The sequence below is a fragment of the Rana temporaria genome, chromosome 3, assembly GCF_905171775.1.
Source record: "Rana temporaria chromosome 3, aRanTem1.1, whole genome shotgun sequence".
NCBI lineage: Eukaryota > Metazoa > Chordata > Amphibia > Anura > Ranidae > Rana > Rana temporaria.
Genome location: NC_053491.1, coordinates 492,258,572 through 492,266,440, shown reverse-complemented (window position 1 = coordinate 492,266,440; position 7,869 = coordinate 492,258,572). Strand labels below are relative to the sequence as shown.

Sequence of the window (7,869 nt, the reverse complement as noted above, 5' to 3'; positions counted from 1 at the left end):
CCAGTCCTGCAGCTTGAACCCAGTTGGGGGTAGGCTGGTCTAGGTCATCAAGGCCCGTAACAAGTCTATAAGCAAGGCCTCTACAGTTCTTTATATAACATTGTTTGAACTGCAACTCTGTCCTTTATGCTTTTGTTATATGATTGTACAACCTTATTTGATAAAATGTATAGTTAAAAAAATATGCACCAATTACTGTGTAAATGTCACTGGCAGGGAAGGGGTTAACACTAGGGGCGATCAAGGGGTTAAATGTGTTCCCTGGGAGTGATTCTTTGGGGAGGGGGACCGATGGTTGTCCCTATGTACAAGGGACACAGTTGAGCCGTGCTGTAAATGTCTATAGCGCGGCTCTCAAGTGGTTGAGGATAACGCCACCCCCACATATTGATAAATCCATAGCCGCCACCCTCTATTTTAGGTCTCCAGCCCTTTTTGGACGCCAGGCACCTGAATTACAGCAGCGGAGGTGTTTTTTTTTTAAGCACCCGATTAGAGCCAGAGGCTCCAATAGCCTTAAAAAATAAGGTGGACTCGTGGCGCAGAGCATTGTGCTAGGAGACCAATATTCATTTTGCTTCTCCAACACTGAACCGCCAATCAGGAAGCGTGGGACTAATACCCATCACCTGATAGGCGCCTGTCTTTCCAGTCAAAAACAGGACAGAAGAGATGCACGAGGTCACAGCTCGCTGCCGGAACCAAGATGGTGCATTTGATGTTTCTCAGTGGTGGCTGGTGCTCAAGTTTTTTCGGGGGGGGGGGGTGGCACAACCAACCCGCTCCTAGCCAAGCACCTGGCTGCAATAGTTTGGCTGATGGCTTGCACACCGTTGTATGGTATGGTTTTCCTTCACTGTCCCATCCCTTTTCAGGTTTGAACTTCTCCTCTGATCTTCTATAACAGATCTTGTGAAAAGAGATCAAATGTGGGACAAAGAATTTTTAAAGAGGGATATAGGAAGCCAAAGTGAGGACCCAATGATGCATTAAGGGGCAGAAAGTCATGATCTCCATTCTGTAGTAGATCTGCAGCCCTTGTGACCCTACTGCCCCAAATTGAGAAGTTCATTGGAGAAACCACCGACCTTCATAAAAACATGAGACCAGGGCTGAGACAAGGTGGGGGGCAGAAGGCTGTCGCATGAGACCCATAGATAATTAGAGCCCCACTAAAACGATACTGCATTACCATCTATAATTAAAGCAAAAGACCATATTAAAGGATGTTTATTTTTCTACAGACAGTACATATTGCGGCTTTTTCGGAGACTTGACAATGAACACCGTACACACAGCGACTACAAGAAGACTGACACACCCAACAGTCACCAACCACCAGAGCTCTGCGGGGGCGGCCTCTTCCTTCATCACGGCAGCCGCAAGGTCACTTTGTTTTGGCCCAATCACAAGCAGAGGTCCCAAGGTGGTCACCGACTGTCCCTCTTCCATGATAGGTTCTGCAGGAGAAACATTGGAGGGTCAGGAGGCAAATACACATCTATACAATGAAACCAAAGGGCTTTCAGGTGATAACTCAACTCCTACTAAAGAGTGCAGAGGTGGTGTCCACTGTAGACCCTCATGAAGCAACTTTTCATATCAACCAATTTGACAAAAAGGAAAGGATGGGTTGAACCCTTAAAATTTGCATTGCTATGAAAAGGCCGTGCAGGAGATCCATCTTCCTGTTATAGCTCTGAAAAAAGTGAGGGGGGGGGGGGGGGAAGTCTTCGGGCGATAGAAGTAGCAATATAAAGGCCATCCAAGTACTAGCCATGCCACCCCCCTTTCATTGCCACCTGGTCTATTGTTCGGGTGAAAGGGGGGTATAAGAATCCAGGCAAAATACCCCAAACCAGTCAGGACCCCAACCCTCCTGTCATAATGCAACAGGAGGAAATCCATTCTCAGGACATCTTCCATTGAAAGGAGCAGATGCGGCCACACCATTGTTGTATACAGCAGATGCATGGTTAAGACTCACCGTCCAAGGCTTGCCTCTTGGCTCTCGGTCTTTGAAGTCGGCTCCTTCCTCCTGTAAGACCAGTGGGGTTGCTGCAGGTTCCTGGTGTCCCACAACACTGGCAGATACTGCTGGGGCCCTCAACTGCAGACCAGCTGGAGAAGACAAACCAAAATCAGTATGACAATCTTTAGAAGATGCACTGGAAGCTCGGTGAAAAGCAAACACTGAATGGCTATTTCGACATTTACCTTGAGAGGACTTGGGGCTCATCCCTCCAGATGCAGTAGAGACAGATTAGAACAGTTTTTGTTGCCATGTCCCCTTAGATTTATCCAGTTTACCCAATATATTTCAAAGAAAAAATACATTTTTGACCAGTCCCCAAAATAAGTAGAAGTCTTCCAATGGGGATACTAGGTTGGGTGACCTGGGGGTCCCAGAAGAATTTCCCTACTACCTGTTTGGCTATGGGACAGGAATTAAAAGGGAAATATGCAACGGGGCAGATAAAGAAATTGTTTTTTTTTTTTATCCTGTGACACGACTTTACTGGTTTATTGAAAAAGCTTTGCCTATAGTACTACTTTGTGACAAGTTGATCCCCTTGGAGGGAAATTACAGCTGACCACAAAGGGAGTCAGAGTACCATGATTCTGATTATGTTGGCATACAAGATCTTGTAGACCAACTTTCAAGCCCATGAGGCTACTTATCTTGCAAGCTAAGTTACCAACGTGCATGGTATGGGAAGGGGCCTACAGAGGAATACCTGTGTACCATTACACCATTGTTGTATCAAGCCACTATGTTGTGTCCATAAAGTCTGTCCCAGTCACTTGTTACTAGATCAATGCAGAAGTGATCACAGACAGACAAATGCTATGGGAAGAGCAGCAACCCACGGACGCCCAACAGCCATTTTAATAGTCTCACCTGTTTGTGGCTTTACTATAGGAACAGGCCTTGTTGGTGGGATCTGGGACCTGGGTGGCAGCAGCAGCTCTCAGGTAACAGGTCAAGTAGATCTGGAATAGAAGGTTTTAGTAGGTTAAACATTCCTAGAAGGCACCAATCTGTGCAACCAATTCTAACAGTCCTCACCAGAGAGACATCATTTCCTATGAACCGGAAGGCATCCACCGTGAACTGTAGAGTGTTAGTCTGGACCCTTGGAGTGATGAAGGCTGAGGAGGCGTCAGCTTGTGTTCCATCCACCAGACACCTGCAGAAGATGGTCACTTACAATTTGGGTCAAATGGCAACCCAACCTCCTCCCCCACCCACCACTGAAAACCATACCCATTGTCTGTAATGAGGTCATAACTTGGAGAAGAGGTGGCATCAGGAGATATGGTGGCCACACAGCGGTCCACATACAGGATCATATCCATTTGGTTGTGAGTATCCACAGAGGCCTGCATGTAGAGAATATCCCCCAACTGATAGATGGGAGAACTTCTGGGACCACTCCAGTCCTCTGTATACATAAGGAAAAAGGGGATTAGTAAAGGCCCAACACCAACCCCCCCCCGGGAACACCCATCTTCCTCACCAGTCATCAGGACCAAAGAGAAGGACAACCTTTCTTCTGAAGACACAGTGGTGCTGAATGGAACCCACGTTGGCTTAATGGCCTGGCTGCTCACATTACTGTGCCTACAGAGAACAGGATCAAGGTCAGGAATGAGTCAACGGAAGTCATTTAATGTCACAAATTCAGATTACTCTTTTCCTGATCACAACTTGTGGAGTACAGAGTCAAATCCTGGTTACAATCGCACTAGCCAGAAAGTTACTAAACGGCAGCCTGGTTAATTCCGTTCCTGTTGGAGGACAGTAACAGGATAGAGCCAGATAGTGAAGTCATAATCGGGACATAATCCCTGAAGCGTGAACTGCCAAGTGACCAGCAAACATTTGTCCCCAGATTATCTTAAGGCCAATACATCTTCATGATCACCCCAACATTGCCAAAAAAGGAATATTGTAAAACTTTCAGGGGCAATAAAGGGAGCCCCACCATCTTGATCATGAAGTTCTCTGAAGAAACTTAAAGTTAGCCACCATGGTCAATGCAGATCCTCCCATGATCACTTAGTAAGATTCAATTGGTCGTTATTGCAGTAGAAGGGTTAGGTTGCGCCTACAGATGTCAAGAGTAGCCAAAACCAAATACTTGAACCCATAATGTCAAAATGGATTGCCAACAGACCAACCATCAAATTTCATATTTATTTTCCCGAAGAAGCTACGTTATATAGGTACCCACATTCCAAATAGCATTGAGGGATCTCTGTATACCATGCAATTGTATGGCTCGTGTTGTACACACCTTTGAACACAATAAAATTCATTTGTATGTCCTATGAGGAGCCGAGCATTGCCGCTGTTCAGAAATGCATGGAAAGGCCCGAGGACAGCTCTGCTGACCTTGGGAACCAAGTCTTTCCGAGGTCAGCCGAGGTGTCCTTGGGCCTTTCGACCGAGGCTCTCCAGCCGCATGCGGTATTGCATGCCATTGAAGTCAATGCGAAACAAATTATTTTAGTTTCCATTGACTTCAATGGGGAAACTGATATGCTCGTAATCCGAGGTTCCACTGTACATGGAAATCTCTTGGCAAGAACAGATGTCAGAAAAACTCCACCAAGATGCTGAACACCAGCTGGGACCTGCATGGCGCCCTAGTGTAAGCTGATCCAGTAGTGTTGACTCACCGGTAGTAGAAACACATTATGGGGACCACAGCTGGGTTGGTTCGGATGATTGGAATGGAGGAGGTTGGGCTGTAGGTCAGGTTGGTGGTGTAGATTAGCCAGTCTTGCATCATCTGTGTAGAGAAGAGGAGAATGATACAGACCAGCATGGGAAGCCAACATAGTTTGGCCCATTTCTGAGACCAAGACCCAAGCCCACCATTGTTCAAATGTTTTTTCCAGTTACAAAGGTAAGTTATATAAAAATAATTTTAGTTTAGGCCGATATGCATTTTCAATGAAATATCGCAATAAGTATATTGATTTGCGCAAAAGTTATAGCATCTACAAAATAGGGGGATGTATTTATGGCATTTTTATTATAATTTGTTTTTAATTTGTTTTTAAAAGTAATGGCGCGATCTGCGATTTTTATCACAACTTTGACATTACAGCAGACTAATCGGACACTTGACGCCATTTTGCGACCAGTCAATTTTTTTACAGCGATCAGTGCTATAAAAATGCACGGCTTACTGTGTAAATTACACCTCTGTGGCGCCCGGGTGAACTGCACCCTGCGCACCCGCCCAGGATCGGCCCTGGTCCTGTCACTCCAAGCAGCCATCTCAGATATGCAGACTTACCTCACAAGCATGATCGACTCCTGTCTATGGTGTAGACAGATTGAAGGGAAAAACCAGGGGAAGTTTCTCCCCCCCATCATTCAAGCAAACAAGGTAAAGGGCCCCCATAGGATTGGGGTTTAAAGTACCTGAAGGAAAAAACTTTAGATAAAGTGATATGGATAAAAACCCCATCAGGTTTTGATTTGTCTGTATCCTATGGGGACACCTGTTCTGCGACAACCAGGGGAATTTCCTCACTTCCCGTTTTGGCAACAGAAAGTAACGGGAAACCCCTCAATGGAACAAAATACCCAACAGAGGTTCTAACACTCCAGTACCCTATTCAAAAGGATTTGGTCTTCAGTACTACCTTCACCTTCCCAAACTGGAGCTGGTGGGGCTTTAAAGTTGCAATCAAGAGTGGACAGGCTGCAGCAATATAGTGTTGAAATATTGTTGGAGACAAGCCCCCAGAACAATGGAATGCATGGGGGGACGACATCACAAAGGAACATCAGCTACAGGGTCATTAGGAACTAGGTGGTTCCAGGTGAGTGAAACCAGCAAATAAGATTCTTCTATACAGACTACTGGAAAGTGTGGGGGGGACCCATTGACTAAAATACATGGTTACAGGGGAATATGTGAAGATTACCTGCACCGTGTTGCCGCAGTCCTGGAGGTTGATCTGGAAGGTAACAGTGGTGTCTGGGGGTCGGGTTCGCAGCCACGGGGCCCCAGGCTCAGGTCAGAAGGTTGGACCAGCTTCCCAATCCCATAGAAATCCCTCTGGACGGTGACCACCATGTTGTCCTCTCCACACTGGATGCTGATAGGGGAGCTCCCAGGCTGCGGCAGATCTCGTGGAACCCCAACAACACGTCCACCAAGTGAACCCCTAGAGGCCCCAACTCCCACAACAGGGCGATTAGCATTCCTGTCTCTCAAGCCCAATATAGCAGAGCCCTGGCCAGGTAAAGCCCGCTGGTTGCTCCTCCACCAATCTGACTGGTGGCCATGTCTCACCAAGACTCCATCACAGCCAAACCCTGACCAATAGGCCACAGCCAGGAGCAGCACCCAACCACCTTTCACCAGAAAACCCATCCTCCCCATGAGAGACACAATGAATGAGGGAGAGAGAGCCGTCCTTTATACCCCTCCCACCAACCACTGATACCCCCAGCTGGGGCCAATCATCACCACACCCAATGGCTGGGACTATACATGATGGATGGGAGATGAACCAATAATGGAGGTCACCTCACCCCCCTGGAGATCCAGTGGAGAAGATGACGAGATTCATCCTCATACTGGAATCAGATGGGAGAGACGGGTCCACATGGAGTGTGCTACACAAGCTGCATGGAGAGGAACCTCACAAGGATGTACAATGATTGGATCACATACAACTGATACTACACCATACTACTAATGTCACTCACACCAACAGGAGAGACTTATTGCAGGGCTCAGTAGCACAGGGATGGTGGGAACCCCTCATAATGGGGCACAGCGGGTGCAGACCCGGGTACTCAGCACAGGGATGGTGGGAACCCCTCATAATGGGCACAGCAGGTGTACAGACCCAGGAACTCAGCACAGGTATGGTGTGAACCCCTCATAATAGGCACAGCAGGTATACAGGAGATTGAGGCATATATATAGGAGTCCCCAGCAAAATTCCTGAGCATCCCAAAATTCCCAAATCCCCATCCAAGTTTAATCCCCTCAAATAAAACAAAACTATGGACTGGTTTGTGTCTTTGAATGACCGAGAGATAGATGTCTGGCTAGGCAGGGTGACTGGTGGTGAACCACAACATTCAGCAACCCCTATGGGGGCGTGGCTACACTTGTAGAGGATCCTGGTAATTGTTGGAAGACTGAAGTTCCCCTTTTACTCTAATCTGTTGAGCTGTGAAGATTTTTAAAAGCGCCACCTATGGGCAATAGTGGACTTTACAGTCTGTCACCATGTCACGGTCACACACACCTTTTAGGCCTGACAGGTTTGGTATCTACTTACTCAACAAAACCCCGTCTCTATCTCTATGGAGTTTATTGTGTTTGTCTGCAATGAAATGAAGTTTAGAGCATATTTTACTGAAAATATGGATTTGATCATCAAATATTGTGCAACACTAAATTTTATTAACTCCGATTTAGTTTTTTATACTGGCCTTCTGCTTTCAGAAAATATATTGTGTTTCGGGAGGAGGGGGGGGGGGGGGGGTAAGTAATTTTAAGACCAAAAATTAGCATTTTGATGTTTGTGCGACAAAAAAAAAAGGTTCCAGCACTGAAAGGGTTAATGGGACCTCGCTGATAAAAAAGCATGATGTGTCTGGTGATGTGTGATTGGTGGATCTGTGTTCCTGTTACTGAGTGCAGCTTGTATCTGCCTATGTTTGTCCATGGCCCGCCCTCACCTTCTGCCTGTCCCTGGGATCCCCTGATGACTATGTTTGTCTATGGCCCCGCCCTCACCCTCCTCCTGTCCCTGGGATCCCCTGATGACTATGTTTGTCCATGGCCCCGCCCTCCCCTTCCTCCTGTCCCTGTCCCTGGGATC

At 46.8% G+C, this 7,869-nt stretch overlaps 1 pseudogene; it reads right to left on the bottom strand.

Annotated features, from left to right (window-relative positions):
- Window positions 1–1,229: 1,229 nt before the first annotated feature.
- Window positions 1,230–6,441, bottom strand: LOC120933802 (annotated as a pseudogene).
- Between the last annotated feature and the right edge of the window lie 1,428 nt (window positions 6,442–7,869).